At 39.7% G+C, this 14618-nt stretch overlaps 1 protein-coding gene across 1 annotated transcript in view; it reads left to right on the top strand.

Moving 5' to 3' along the window:
• Positions 1-14618, top strand: part of TMEM117 (transmembrane protein 117) — a 241730-nt gene that overhangs the window by 332 nt on the left and 226780 nt on the right. The window lies entirely within an intron of this gene.

Here is a 14618-nt window from a genome sequence, read left to right as displayed (position 1 = left end):
GGCCCCGCGCCTGCCGCCATCCTCCCTGGCAGAAAGGGACAGGTGCCTCGCAGGGCTGCTGCTTGACCGAAGTACTGAAAAATAACCGAGGTGAATTGAGTTGGTCTCTAGGAGTCTGTCGTGGAGACCTCCCGCTCCTGCTTGGGGCGGGAGGGGAGGGGCCACAAGGCGCGACAGCAGGCTGCCGGTGCCTACTGCGGGTTTGCGTTAAACAGTCATCGGATAAAGAGCCCAGAATCACGGCTCTTTCAGCTCAATCTCTTGCCGCTGTCAAGGCATCCCTTCTCTTCGTTTTGCATTATTTGCTACTTGGTGGCACTACATCAACAGGAATAGTGACGATTTCTTCTGGTGGTTGAGACGCGGGTCTGCATTGGCAAGGCATGGATCCAGGCAGAGGAAGGGTGTGCCTGCTCCTCAGTGAGGGGCCTATCCACACGGCCAAAGGCTTTTACACCGTTTCAACCAAGGTTGATAAAGTTTCCCTAAACTTTTTCCAAGTTCTCAGTGAAGGAGAGTCCCGCGTCATGAATTTAAGTAGGGTTGCTTTTGCTAGCTGTCATTCACAGACACATCCGTCTACAGGTTAAGAAGAACTGTCCTCTAACAACTAAACGATGGCTACTATCTCTTCATTTAAAATGCTTCTGTGTCCTGTAGTCAGCGTTTTTAATTTCTGCTGTGGTCTGGATTAGACTCTACAAGCAAAATGTGCAGGCAGTTGTAGACGGACAGGGCTGTGGGTGCTTAATGTAATGTCCTGATGCTAGCAATTCTTTCAGATTCCTGGGAGGTAGCAGGGGTTTTATGGGTCACTATTCAACCTGAGAACATAAGAAATGCTGTAACAGGGCATACCAAATACCTAGCCCAGGGGACCAGGCAAGAAAAGAAGAGTAAGGCAAGCACATGGTAATCCTTCCCTGGCACAATTTCCCAACCTCCAGAGCGCTGCAGCTCAGGAGTTTCTGAAGACAGCTGTGCTGATAGCTGGGGGTGCCTGTGCTTTGTCAGATCCTCAGTTTAAAGAGGTGAGGGATTTAGTGTCCTATTTGGGAAATGGAGAGTAGCACTGTAACTGTACTATGTGAGTTGTGCTGTGTAATGCTAGTCAGACAAATACAAAGTCACGATGGAGATATGTCACCACCTACTGAAATGGGACTAACTGTGAGGACTGCAACAGCCAGGGAAACAAAGGAGCTGCAGTTTATCTTTCTTCTAGCAAGGAAAGAGACAGGGAAGAGACTTAATGTGAAACCAAGAAATGAGAGACAGGAGGTGCCTCCCAGGTACTCAGCGTCAGCTCTAATTCCTCTATTATAAGCCTCCAGGAGCACAGTGGTTATAAACAAATAAAGCAGCTCTTGGAGAAGAGCTTTTCCAAGGGGAAAGGAGTACTAGAAATCCAGACAGAGGGGCAACCAAAGATGTAGGGCTATCAGAATTACTCAAAATAATTTGAGCCTAAGCCTGCTGCAGGTCCTGTGTTCTTGATTCCTCCCCTGTGTGGGTGTTAGTGTTTGTAAAGGATGGATTTGCCTGAAAATTTATGAGGGAAAATGAAGTTTTCCTTGACAGACAGGTGTCCCAAAAAGACAGATCATTTCCTTGATCCAGTTAGCCATGTGTCCTCAGGAGCACTACTATTGGCACAATTGGGTAACAAGGACTCTGGAGTTGTGCTTTCAATGGAAACCCATGCTTTGACTGGAAATATCAGAGTAGTATGAGACTATAACATCTGTCATGATATTGAGATCACCTTGACTATCTAAGGTCTATAAGTAGAGAAGTGGGATTTTAACATCTGCTTCATATGAAACAAGGTTGGTAGACACTGGCATTTTGTAGCACCTTTTTGGCAAAGAGACAAACTGAAAGTCTAAAGTATTTTTTAAAAATCTCAGTATCACAAATATTTTCCTATATTAGTGTTTGATGTTTGACAAATAAGAGACGTTGCACAGAAACAAGCACAAGCAAGGAACATTTTTATGTCGAAGACACCTAAACTTCTGAATTTTAGTGTGCTTCAGAGTCTTACTAAAATGTTTTTGATTAAATAAACTATCCAAATCATCAGAGTGTCAGTATAGGAACAGGGAGGTTTATTTGTAGCATTTGCATTAAGTAACTTTTTATTAGTTATATTTTCTTCCCTGTAATTGAAATTTTTTTTCCAGTATACATTAAGTTTTGTATCTAATTAAGGTTGTAATTGTTTTGGTAGAGACAGCATATTGCAGTTTCCCAAATTTTAATAAGATTATTTTAACTGAATAATAAATGACATTAAAAAAAAAAACCCACAACTTTTAATAGACTTTGTTCTGTATTTTCTATGTGGCTTCTGGGTCTTATTTTAATTTTCAGTGTCTTTATTGTCTTTCCCTATACATTTACTTCTTCATTGATTTAACAGTGCTCTATTCTCTTAACTAGTTTATTAAATGCTGTGGTTATAATCTCTGTGGAATCCTCAGTTAATTGTGTTCGTAGTTCTGTAACGGTTTGCAAACATTTTGTTCTGTTTTGATGTTGCCAGGAAGGCCTGTTCCAGGTTTGACAGTAATTGTCCACCTGACAATGAAAACGCACATTTTTTTACATAAAGTTTTACTGCTCTAGTCCATACCTATCTTGAGGTGATACTTCAAACGCTAAACACAATTATTTAAAGCCCATGCACATTTTCTTTCTCATCAAGAAATAACTTTATATAAAGTCAGATTTGCTTATAACTTTGAGGGTATATGTGGAAGGTGTTCCTAGCAAAATAGACTTTGATTTCTGAGCATGCCAGTATTACCTGTTTGTCAGTCTCAGTATAGTAGTTCTAATCAGCAAGCACGCTATGTTCAAGTCAAATAAAAAGGGTATTTCTTTGTGATGGCTAGATCTTAAGGATAGTCCACCATTAAGAAGTATTGCTATAAAAATTCATCACTCTCTTACCATTATAGCAAGTGTTTTTTATTACAGTGTAGACAGCTCTCACTTTACATTCATCAGTAAGTCTTTATAGCAGTGTGAATACATCTCTTAATTTCTTTATGCTCTGAGGTATTTCTGTTCATTTCTTGTAAATGAACAAATAAACAATCTAACTCCTGTCTCTTAATATTCATAATCTGAGGGGCTTTTCTTTCTGTCTGCTTATCAGCTGACACAGTAGGTGTTGCCTGTGGGTGGCCAGGAATGTGCCAGATAGACTATTTTGAACTGAATTTCAGTATAGTAGATAGCCAAATTTGAGGTACTGGCGTTTTCCTAGCTGTGGCCATAGACGAAAACAAATTTGCAGCAATAGGTTTTGCTATCCGAAAAGTTGTAGACAACTGATTCTTGTCATGTTTTGGTATGCTTGAATAATGAGAAGCAAATGTCCTGTGAAATAAACTGAAAAAAGCACAATTGGTGGGAATTTCCATATTTCTTCCATTTTTATATTTTGTTAAGTGCTTTCAGACATTATTAAAGAGTTCATTCTGAATATGGTTTATTGATACCTTTGTCCATTTTTAGCCCTTACTCTGATCTGGTAAATCTGTAGATAGAAACTAGACCTGGCATCTATACATCTATACATTCTCTGTGCACAGCATAACGGGCAGTATGATGGTCAAACTGTTTCATGCTCTCAGTGATTTTTAAATTACAAAATTTCTCAAATGTTTTTTTGTTTGTTCATATACTTGCCTAATAGTAGTGATTAACAAACATGTAAATATCTGTTTTGCTGATTAAGAATACCAATTAAACACAGACACCAGAGTGTAAAGAGCAGGTGTATTTTACTGGTGATAACCAAATAGTGTAACAGTGTAATACAAAGACATGCAGTAAGAAAAGGCAGAATAGTGCACTTAAACCAACAAACAGGAGAATACAGGGTAATGCATCAAATCATTACTACATGAGAGAGAGAATAGAGATTAAGAAAGACCCATCACCACTTGCACACGTTCCCATCACCCAGCCCCGCAGTGGCTGGGCAGCCCCAGTTACAGCGAGGGTTTGGGGAGCCTGTCCCGGCAAGGGGGAAATCCTATGCGGTGCGTCCACCCATAGGTGAGGCTGCCAAAGTCGCTGTGAGCGGGCCCAGCCTTATATACCAGAGATCGACAAGCCAGAATAGCTGTCACCTTTGTTCTGAGCAGAAAATTTCTGGTTCCATTCTCCTGTTGGATTCCACCCAAAGCCTGGCCAGGGCTCGGGGTGGGGGAGACCAAGGGAGTTTCTAACAAGGCCAAATACTTGGGTTCTCAGCCTTGAACAAGGCTAAAAAAAGGGAAGTGGGATACATTCTCTCAGCATTTCATCCTTACCACTGATTATATTCTAGGCCACATCTTTCACTAGCAAGCTTACACACTTTGTTAATGATTACAGACTAAGTCAGCAGCTTCGGCTTGGGGCCTGTTGCTCAGGCTTCAGTATTTCAATGCTTTAGCACTTTTTACATCAGCATAAGTGGGTTTTTATAACTTAGTACAATACCTACTAGCACAATGGTTATCGGTTATAAAATATACAGGATTCATCTACAGGTCAACTCTGGCATGTGCCAGTTGTCCAAGCCTTAGCACTTCAATACAACTGCAAAATCACTGTGCAAAATATTTCGTGATCCAGTCATGCTTTCAGTCACTCTTTTCAGATCTTCTGTTCTGCCTCCGTGGTATGATATTTGAATGCATTTCTGAAGTGCATTAAACAGTATGACTGGTATCTTTGCAGTTCACAATTTTACCTTTTCTGTACAGTGGGAAAAATTATTTTCATTATTTAAAACTTATGTTTTCTTTGTCAGTTATTGATGACAAGTTCCAAAAAGCTTCCTTGTGTGTCAAGTGCAGAAGAGCTTTGTAGGAATCACATTATGTGATCAAAGTGATTCTTTGGTCAAAGAAAGCAAGAAAAAACTTTGTAAAGACCTGGACAGCTCCCTTAGGCCTTTGCAGTATATTTGTAAGTCACAATTTCCATTTTAAGATATCACAACTAAGCTAGCGCATGTGTGCCTTCTTCCCACACCATCATATGCCTGACCATAAATATAAAGATTTTAAATTTGACTGGATTCTAGGGGGAAGACTGCATAGAAAACAGAAGCAGGACATGAACTGCTCCCATAGGGTGAGTTTGTTTTTATAGCAAGGTGTATTATGTTGGTGTACCCCAGATCAAAGATGATAACAAAGCAGTAAATTAAGCCATTTTATTATCTTAATTCAACAGGAATGAAGTCTTCTTGCCACCAAGAAGAAACTCCAGCTAAATAACAGTTATATTAAAAATTAACATATGTTGGGAAAAACTCCAAAGCAAATACGAGCTGCTATTTGTGTTCATGTAAAACCTTCCTCTGGATCTCAATCTAGAAAAATTTTTCCAATATCCGTTTATTTTTGAAGAGACTGGGTGCATTCAGTGTCTATCGGTAGCCTCTCCTTTCATGTTTTCATGTCAATTAGGGCTACTCTACTTTCCACTCCACTGAATTACTAGTTATTTCTTGATGAGAAAGAAAATGTGCATGGGACTGTTTCAGTCCCATTGGGATGATCATACTGAGACCGCGACACTGTAGAAGGACCCCTTTTAGAAAGCTAGCAAGTCCTGGCAGAGAGCCACCTAACACAATACTCTCTAGATTTAGAGTAGACCTTATCTGCCAAGACTGGTAATGGTCTCCTGCAGGTGGGTGGCTTGTCTGGTCAGTAGTCATGTCTGAGCACAGAGCAGTATTCGAAGTCAGCATGATCTAATGAGCTGGTAGGTGGTTTTGAGTACTCTGGAAAGTAGTCATTTTCTCGAAGATTTCCTCTCTCAAATATTCCTGTTATTACAAAAATTTTAAAATAATAACAAGGCAGATACAATAATTAGGTAAAAATGCATATTACAGAAATTAAGAGATTATACTTCTGTTTTTCCTGACATTGCATGGACAATATAATGAACCTACTGGAATCATTAAGAATTCTCTCACTGACTTTGGTACAGAGAGGACTCTACTAGCAGGGAATATGTGAACTGCTTTTAATGGCAGATGATCTAGAATGATAAACTGGTGTAGCACTAGCATGAATCCAATAATTTTCATGGTAGACTAAAAAAAAGTGATGCTGGGCAACTTTCCTTTCATACCTATTTCCAATTTCTTTTAATATTTACTTTAGATGAATGCACTGAGTCGTGTGAAATACTGTCAGCTGAAACACCAGTACTATGCTGATTATGTGCAACTGTTTATCTTGTTTTCCATTATTACACAGATGGCCGTTCCTCTCTTGATGAGGTACTGTCACATCCTGCTCAGACGAGGAAGACAAGTGACTCAGATTCGCAAATCCCCAATGGAGAGGACAACAAGTGTCCAAGTCCAAGCATTCATTGACTACCCGCAATGTACTAACTGAACACACAATAATTGGCTAAATGTATAGCAAATTGTGGCAAGCAATACAATTGCTTGTTGAACCTCATAAGATTCATGTGGTCCCATTTCTTGATCTTGTCCAGGTCCCTCTGGGGGCAATCCCATCCCTCAGGCATGTCAACCACACCACTCAGCTTGGTGTCATCTGCAAACTTGCTGAGGGTGTACTTGATCCCACTGTCGCTATGTTATTGATGAAGATATTAAACAGTACTGGTCCCAGTATGGACTCCTGAGGGACACCACTCGTCACTGATCTCCATCTGGATATTGAGCCATTGACGACTACTCTCTGGATGTGACCATCCAACCAATTCCACATTCACCTAATATCAGGTTCCCTCTAATGGCTCCTTGTATGCTTCTCATTGCTGTTCTCTGGTTTTAATTTCCAAAGGAATAAATAAAAAAAAAAACAACAAACAAAAAAAACAACGTTCATACTGTTGTTAGATAATTTTACTTTTTGATGTAGGCATCATGAGGACAGCTAAGACCTTATGAGAAATGTTGAAGCTAGGGTGAAAGAATGGGAGGACCTGGGACAAAGAAATCCTGGGGTCCCACCTGCAGGAGAGGAATTCAGTTTGACAGGCTGTTCTCTTGAGACACTCACAAGTGACACCAGTTTCAACCCATAAATTACTTTAAAAAAAATAGTAGCGAGAAAACATGGGAAGTTTTACCCCAAAAGGGCTCTATGAAGCCAGTTAGGGATTTTATTAATAATTGTTTGCAGAAAGCATTCTGAGATGAGATGGAATAAAACTCTAACATATATCCTTACTCTGCAGTGCTTACTGTTTAAATAGACAGAAATGTGGAAGAACGGTTGGCAGAAATCTTGCAGTGAAACCTGAAGCAGTTTAATTGATATCTTCTAGCATTTAAGACTGCTCTGTTAATGCTTAGCTCCTTGAACTTTGTTTCCAGCAGAGTAAGACCCTCACAGGCACACCCAAACTCAGACATGTGCTGTCTCAGCATAAGCTGCAGGTCTCCAGTACTACATTTTAGTTCCAAAAGATTCTACAGTGCTCTCGCTGCTCCTGTAAATGAAAGGAAATTCAATAAACAAACAAAGGACATTTTGACCGCACTGTATGTTCTTACTTGTTCTCTTGGGTGCTTGTTCAAAGTGCCTGTCCATTTTCAATGGATTTCTAGCTGCTAAATAAATTATTACATTTATTATTGTAATTTTCTTTTTGTGTAACTATGCTCTTTCACAGTGCATTAGTGTGAGCTAAAAATAACAGGCATTTGTTACAGTCTTTTCTTTGGCCATTGAAAAAATGTCTATTTGCATAATAGATACTGCATATCCCTATGTATGATGAGAAGGAGCTTTAAAGAAAGGTCACAAAACTTGGTCTTCTCATCACTTGTCCAGAACTAAAAATCTGACAGCAAAACCCCCACTCTCTAGGCATAGTAGTGTATATGTGATTCTCTTAGTAATTATCTTCAGACTATAATTAGCTCTCGCATGTTTAATACTGGTACATTTGATTATTTTCAGCGAGGTTATAGTTCTGATTCACCAAGTGCTGCCATTTGGACAGTCACTTTGAAGTTGTTAGCAAGTGTAGCTCACTTGTATTCCTGAGGGTTTTGATCCATTGCTTGGACAAGCTGTGCTTTGCACAAGACACCTGCATGTGTCTGCTTCGGGAAGGGACAGATTTGCTCCTTAGTTACATTAGTGCAGTGTCTAGTTTGTCATAGCCTCTGCCGAGACACCCAGTGCAGCAGGCAGTACCTCATAGTACTCCCTGCCCTGGCTATGTTTCTCTTCTCCTGATCCAGTCAGTTGTATATGACAGTGCATGATTGGCTCTCGAACTTATTTTGTTGTATTAGATAACATACTCCAATTTCAGATGTGCAGAGATTCAAAAATAAAGTCATTTAATTCTCGAGTTATCATACTGTGCTTGAGTTTAAAAGCAGTACTTTTGTCAAGATGCAAAATTTCTATGTCATGCTACACCTATATTTGTTCAAATAGAAATAGGATCAAGACACGGGGAATTTATATGACAACACAATAAAGCCTTCATTTTTTTTAGAGAGTCAATGTGTTCTTATACTGTAGCTATACAAAGTACAGTTTTTCACTGAACTTTGGAACACAATGAGATACAGTAGCTGAAAACATGAGATTTTTTTTTTTCATTGTTTTTTGTTGGTTTTTTTTTTCATGAGGTTAAGAAATTACCCCTTGTTACTTTTAATCAATTTTTTCTTTAGTATTGAATGAAGCAACAAAGTTTATTTTCCTGTCAGATACTAATCTGAGGCCTGCTTATATAAAAAGTATATAAAGCTGATACTAAACAAAACATGTGATGTTATATTTTTCATTACTAGAGTTCTGCAACATTAGAGTATATCTTTCCCCAAAGACATTCTGTTGCTACTTACTATTTTCTAACCTTTTGTCTTCCAGCTGTAATTCTACCTTTCTGAAGTCTTCTTTTACCATGACAATAAATTTGGACAGTGCGGTTAAGCCATCTCCGTGGAAGGCTGGACCCAGATTCTAATTTCTTAATTTGTGTTTTCTCTAATTCTGTATATGTAAGTATTAAAGTAGCTGCAAGCTGATGATTTCTTTCTTTTCCTAGTACAGAAGTCACATGTAGTTCTATTAGTCGAAAGCATCCATATGGCCAGCAGTCACTTAAAAGGTATTTAATTAGTGGTGTAAATTCACCTCACTAGACAGTTCTTCTTCAGTGATTTTGTCTAGGCTAGATGTGTGCTATCTGTCTGTCTGAAATCAGTATAGATTATTTGAAGTAGAAATATGCTTACTGGGAATAAATTTGGTCTGGATGAACAGAAGTAAGTACTTCTTTCAAGTGTAAGTTTTGTTTATCATTTGACTATCTTCAAAATTTCCAGTACAGCTTCTGCTTTGACCTTGGTAAGCCCTGTATTGACTCCAGGACTGAAGTTCTGCTTCATGGTATGTAAAAGGTCACCTAAAGTTCTGGTTCCTCTACTGCGTTTTGTCCCAAGTTCCACTGATATAGCAAAATTAGATATATGTATTAAATTTAAACTCTGTGTGTGTGTGTGTGTGTGTGTGTGATTTAGCCTATTGACAATGATGAAACCATCCCTTAACTTTGTCTTGGAAAACTAAAACTTGCTTGACAAGGATTAAAAAGCACATATTAATCACCCAGATCCCAAGATTCCACTAACATTTTTAGTTAGAGCATAATTTATATTTGTATAAACTATATCCAAGCTCTTCTTAATTTTTTTTTTTCTGCCTTACAGACACAGCAGGTGTAATTTGTTCCTATTTACATTTACATTTTGTTTGAAATGTTTTAGGTTGTACCCAGCAAGTCAAAAAGTCCAGAGGTTTAGTGTCAGAAATGTGTCATTGTTTTTAGTTCTCTCATCTCAGGTAATTCGCAATCTCTTTCTTGTTTCATTGATGAAAAATGTTAAATAGAAACAGAAATAAGGCCCTTTATCATGACTTGGAAGCTGTCTATTGCATATAATCCATGTATTGCATATAGTGTTGATTATGTTTCATTCTTTCATTGATATGTCAGTAGGTATCTGACCACATAAATACCTTGAGGAGTTCAGGTATATCGATCTTGGTACTGTTCTAACCAAACAAATACATTATATATCCTAAATTGATTTCAGAACAGTTTTTCAACTAGTGTGTTCGGTCAGCTTGTATCATTGCTGGTTGTTTCTGCAGAAACAGAGGCACTAGTTAGGCCAAAATTACCACTAAAACTGATGACTACTCTGACTGACAGTGTGTGTGTGTGTGCGTGTGGAGGGGAGGGATTGCATGGATGCACAGCCAGCACCACGGTCTTCCATTTGGTTATTTCACTTCTCCCTTTCACTTCTTTCAGTAATTGAGACGCCTTTCCTGTATTTTTGGCCACGTTGGCTGTCAGCCTGGGAAGCCTGTAATTAAGCAGGTCATCCTATTTACCCTTTAAATATTGTTACAACATTAACTTTCTTCTAGTTCTATGAAATTTGCCCAGCATTTCAGAAGTTGTTAGGAAACAAGTTATGATTAACGCTGATGTCTATCATGCCTTTTATTTATTATTCTAATAACTCTATGACCTGCATTAAAAAATAAATGTTTCAGTTGTTCACTATCCTTTCATATTATTGATTTAATGTATTATAGATTTAAATTAAATTTAAATTAATGTATTGATTTAAAGTATTTCAGTGTTACATAATGTGAAAACTGTTTATGTTTTCCATATACGCAATAGAAACATTTCTGCAGTTCCACGTTCTTTTAGACAATTCTATTTTTCACATCTAGCAGTAAAGCAGTACTAGTATTTGCAATGTCATTATCTCTGATTAACTTCTTACTTTCCATGGGATATATATTTTGTCTTTTCTTTCTTCTAAGTACTTAAATTATTTAACTCTTTAGTTATACACTTTTGGTTTTGTCAGCTTTTGTTTTTTTCTCCATTTGTTTCCTGTCTTAATGTGCTGCTTTCTCTTCTTTTAGACACTAAGAAATGAGTTGGGGGTGCAGATAATGAATAGATTTTAAGTAGTATAGCTGAGATAGGTCGCCACAACTGTGAATGTGAAATTTCAAGGGTGGGAATCTTTTGTTTCAAGGATGTTTTTTTGCAGGTGTACTGGTTCTGGCCTGGGTTTAAGTTAACTTTCTTCATAGCAGTGATACTGTGCTGTGTTTTGGGTTTGTGGCTAAAACAGTGTTGAAAACACGCCCATGTTTTGTCTATTGCTGGGCAGTGCTTGCACAGGACCAAGGTTGTCTCTCTTTCCCACTCTGCCCACACCCCTGCCTCAGCAAGTTGGCTGGGGATAGGCAAGCATTTGGGAGGTGACACAGCCAGGACAGCTGAGCCCAGCTGACCAAAGGGATTCTCTATGCCATATGACATCATGCTCAGCAAAAAGACTGGGTAGAGGAAAAGGGTGGGATGGAGATTGGCTTCAAAGCTGGCCATCGGAGCCTGACCAGGCATCGGTCTGCTTGTGGGCCTTGGTGAGTGATTACCTTAGCATCACTTTTATTTAATGCTCACTTACTATATTTTATTAATTCTTACCTTTTTTTCTTTTTTCTTCACTTATTAAGCTATCTTTATCTCAACTCACGAGTTTTCTCTCTTTTTCTCCTATTCTCTCCCCTGTCTCAGTGGGGGAGGAGGCAGGGTGAGTGAGTTAGCAGCTATGTGGGTGCTTACCTGCTGGCTGGGGTCAACCCGCAGCAGCAGGATGGAAGAACAATACATTAGGAGCATGATCCCTGAGTGATGGGGTTTTGAGGTTTGAGGGAATTAAGTACTTTTTCCAAGCAGCAAGCCAGGGAAGAGCCATTTTTGCAACCACAGATGAAAAGAGTGGGAGGATAGGCTGAAAGACTGTTTAACCTTGGGAAGAGGAGGCCTAAGGGAGAGGTTCTTATCGATGTGTCTAAAAGCCTGCTGGGAGGAGTAAAGAAGAAGCCACTTTTCTCAGTGCTATCCAGTGAAAGGGTGAGAGGCAACGGGCACAAACTGAAATACAGGAAGTTCCATTTAACTTACGAAAAAAACTTTTTTATTGTGAGGGTGGTCGAACATGGGAACAGATTGCTCAGAGGGGTGGTGGAGTCTCCAACACTGGATATACTTAAAACCCAGCTGGACGCAACCCTGCTCTGAGCAGAGGGCTGGACTAGAGGATCTCCAGAGGTCCCTTCCAGCCTCAGCTATGTTGTGATTCTGTGAAATTTCATGGGTGTTAAGTGACCCACAGTTTTGTGGATCAAGCAGCCAAGCACAGAGTTGGTATAGATAACATGGGATATCAGAGAGCTTTCTCAGATGAAGCTGTAGCATTTTTTTCCAGTCTTCAGAAACACCTTTCAGACCTTGGATACACAGGATTTTATAATTAATTGAATTTTCTTTTAACTTTGTTTTTGAAGAGATTGATTACATGAGCCTTTTTAGTTTAGACTTGCAGCTTTTTCACTGACAAAACCAGCACTTTTGCTTTGGCATAGAAAAGCAAAAAAACTTGTCTCTTAGTACAGTGTCATTATTTTGGAACATACTGTAGCTCAGTGCATGTTCCTGCACCAGACAGAGCTGTCTGAAGCAGCAGTCTTGTAAGAGAACTTTCCAGTTACAGACTAATTTGCAGAAGGCTGATTCCTCATTATTTGAGTCTAAAATGACTCTACAGAAATTGATACTGCAGTAAGATAGATAGATATACAGCTAGTTCAATACTCACAGCTCTGCTGGAAACCGAGTGTAAAACAATAGCCTTTACACAAGTGCTATTTTGTAGGAGTGCTGGTAAAATAGTTTCCTGCACAAGTATAGAAACTAGCATTTCAACACTACTCACTGTCCTGATTCAACCCGCTTTTTAGGTTCAACTTAGGGGTTTTACTGCTGGCCTGTTCACTTGCTGACAATTTCATAAATAAGAGTTTGTTGATATTCTTCTGCTGCTGGCAGTTCCTGTTTTATAGTGAGTGGGCCCAGTTAGTCTTGTCTACTTACATTATTTGTTAATTGTTGCTATTCAGGTATGTATTTAATCAACTAAATTTTGATTGCTTGATTAAAAAAAAAATAGGAGTGGTCCAGCTTTTTTTTTATATATGAGTGAAATGTGACACTTTTTAGAAAAATACTAGCTTCCTCTAAGAATGCAATTGCAACATGAAATTTGGGGGAGGTATATGGTGCACTTATGGTTTTGGTTACTTTAATTAAAAATTAGATTATTTTCATTTTCTTGACTTAGTGGCTTCAGAAACTTGCTCACTGATTTACTATTTGAAAAATTGTTCATGAATGCTTGTAGTTGTAGCATGGGTTTCCATTTGAGCTGAAGATAATTTTTTTTAGTGTGTACATGCATGAAGAGTGCGATCTCTTTCATTGTGGGATGCTGCCTCCTTCTCTGTGGATTTGTTGAACAGAAGGAGACTGAGTTCTTGAAGCGTGGCAGAGCACACAGAACTGTTGCATGAATAGGCAGTACTGTACACTGTATTTCTGTACTTTCTTGTTGCACATGATTTTTTTTTTTGTCTCTGAATATTTTAATTTTCTGTTGACTGTAAAGACAGCTGGGGGGTTAGTGTTAAATATTGAATGTTGCATCCTTCTATCTAAAATTAAAAGTATCATAGGTTATTACGAGGAAGAAAAAGTGGTGATTATGTTAGATACCTTCAATACAGTTATGTTTATGTACAAAAATATATAAAACTATATTGCGATAAGTACAGAAGAGTTTCACAAGTCTTTTATCTGGTGCTTGTTCTGGTTGTGCTGGTCTTTAACAACGTGACTCACCTTCCACGTTCCTCAGTGGACCTCAGCTGTGTTCCTCTGTACCTTGGCCTGACGCAGCCAAATATGTATCTGTGTTTTAAGTTTGATGCCGTATTTCCGACACCTGCTGCAATGGAGTTACCTGACTTTTCACACCAATACACTGAGGCTGTGCCTAGTAACTTCAGGCTGGTTTTCCCTCTCTTCATCAATGACCAGAACTGGCACATACTGCGTTAAGACCCGGTCATAATGCAAGGCTAAGTGCATCCTGTAAACGTTTTCCTGGGACGTCAGCAATACCAGCACGCTGGCACTAGGGACCACATCCCACATAAAAAGGCTTTGGCTGACAATTCGGCTGAAGTGCAACGTCAACAACTCTGTCAGGCTGCACAGAGGCGTTCTGCCCGACACCCTGACAATACCGACTGTGCGTGCGCGCTGGGGACAGGCCGCGGCCTCGCGACAGCCCCCTCCCCCGGGAGCAGAACGGGCATGGACCTCCCTCCCCTCCCGAACTCGAGGGTCCACTAAATCTTCCCGAGTGACCCGGCCATTATTGCCAACCCTGTGCCTCTGCTTTGGGGTAATGCATCTCTAGACTTGACCCCGTATTTTCCCTGTTTGTAATGTTCTACAGCTAATGTACTTATACCGAAGTCTCGCCGGTGGGAACGGAGTGTCGCTGCGGCCTCGTTCGCTCTCCTGCTGGACAAGCCCCCGTGGCTCCCAGGCCACCATTTTCCAGGGTGAATAAAGCCACCCGCGGGCATAACGCGCGCGTTTCGGGCCCTCGCCGGCAGGCTCCGGGGTAGCGACGGGCCGGG

Source organism: Athene cunicularia, assembly GCF_003259725.1.
Source record: "Athene cunicularia isolate RWA chromosome 1 unlocalized genomic scaffold, athCun1 chr1_part2, whole genome shotgun sequence".
NCBI lineage: Eukaryota > Metazoa > Chordata > Aves > Strigiformes > Strigidae > Athene > Athene cunicularia.
The sequence above is the reverse complement of the archived record's forward strand: the minus strand, read 5'-3'. Positions and strand labels throughout refer to the sequence as shown.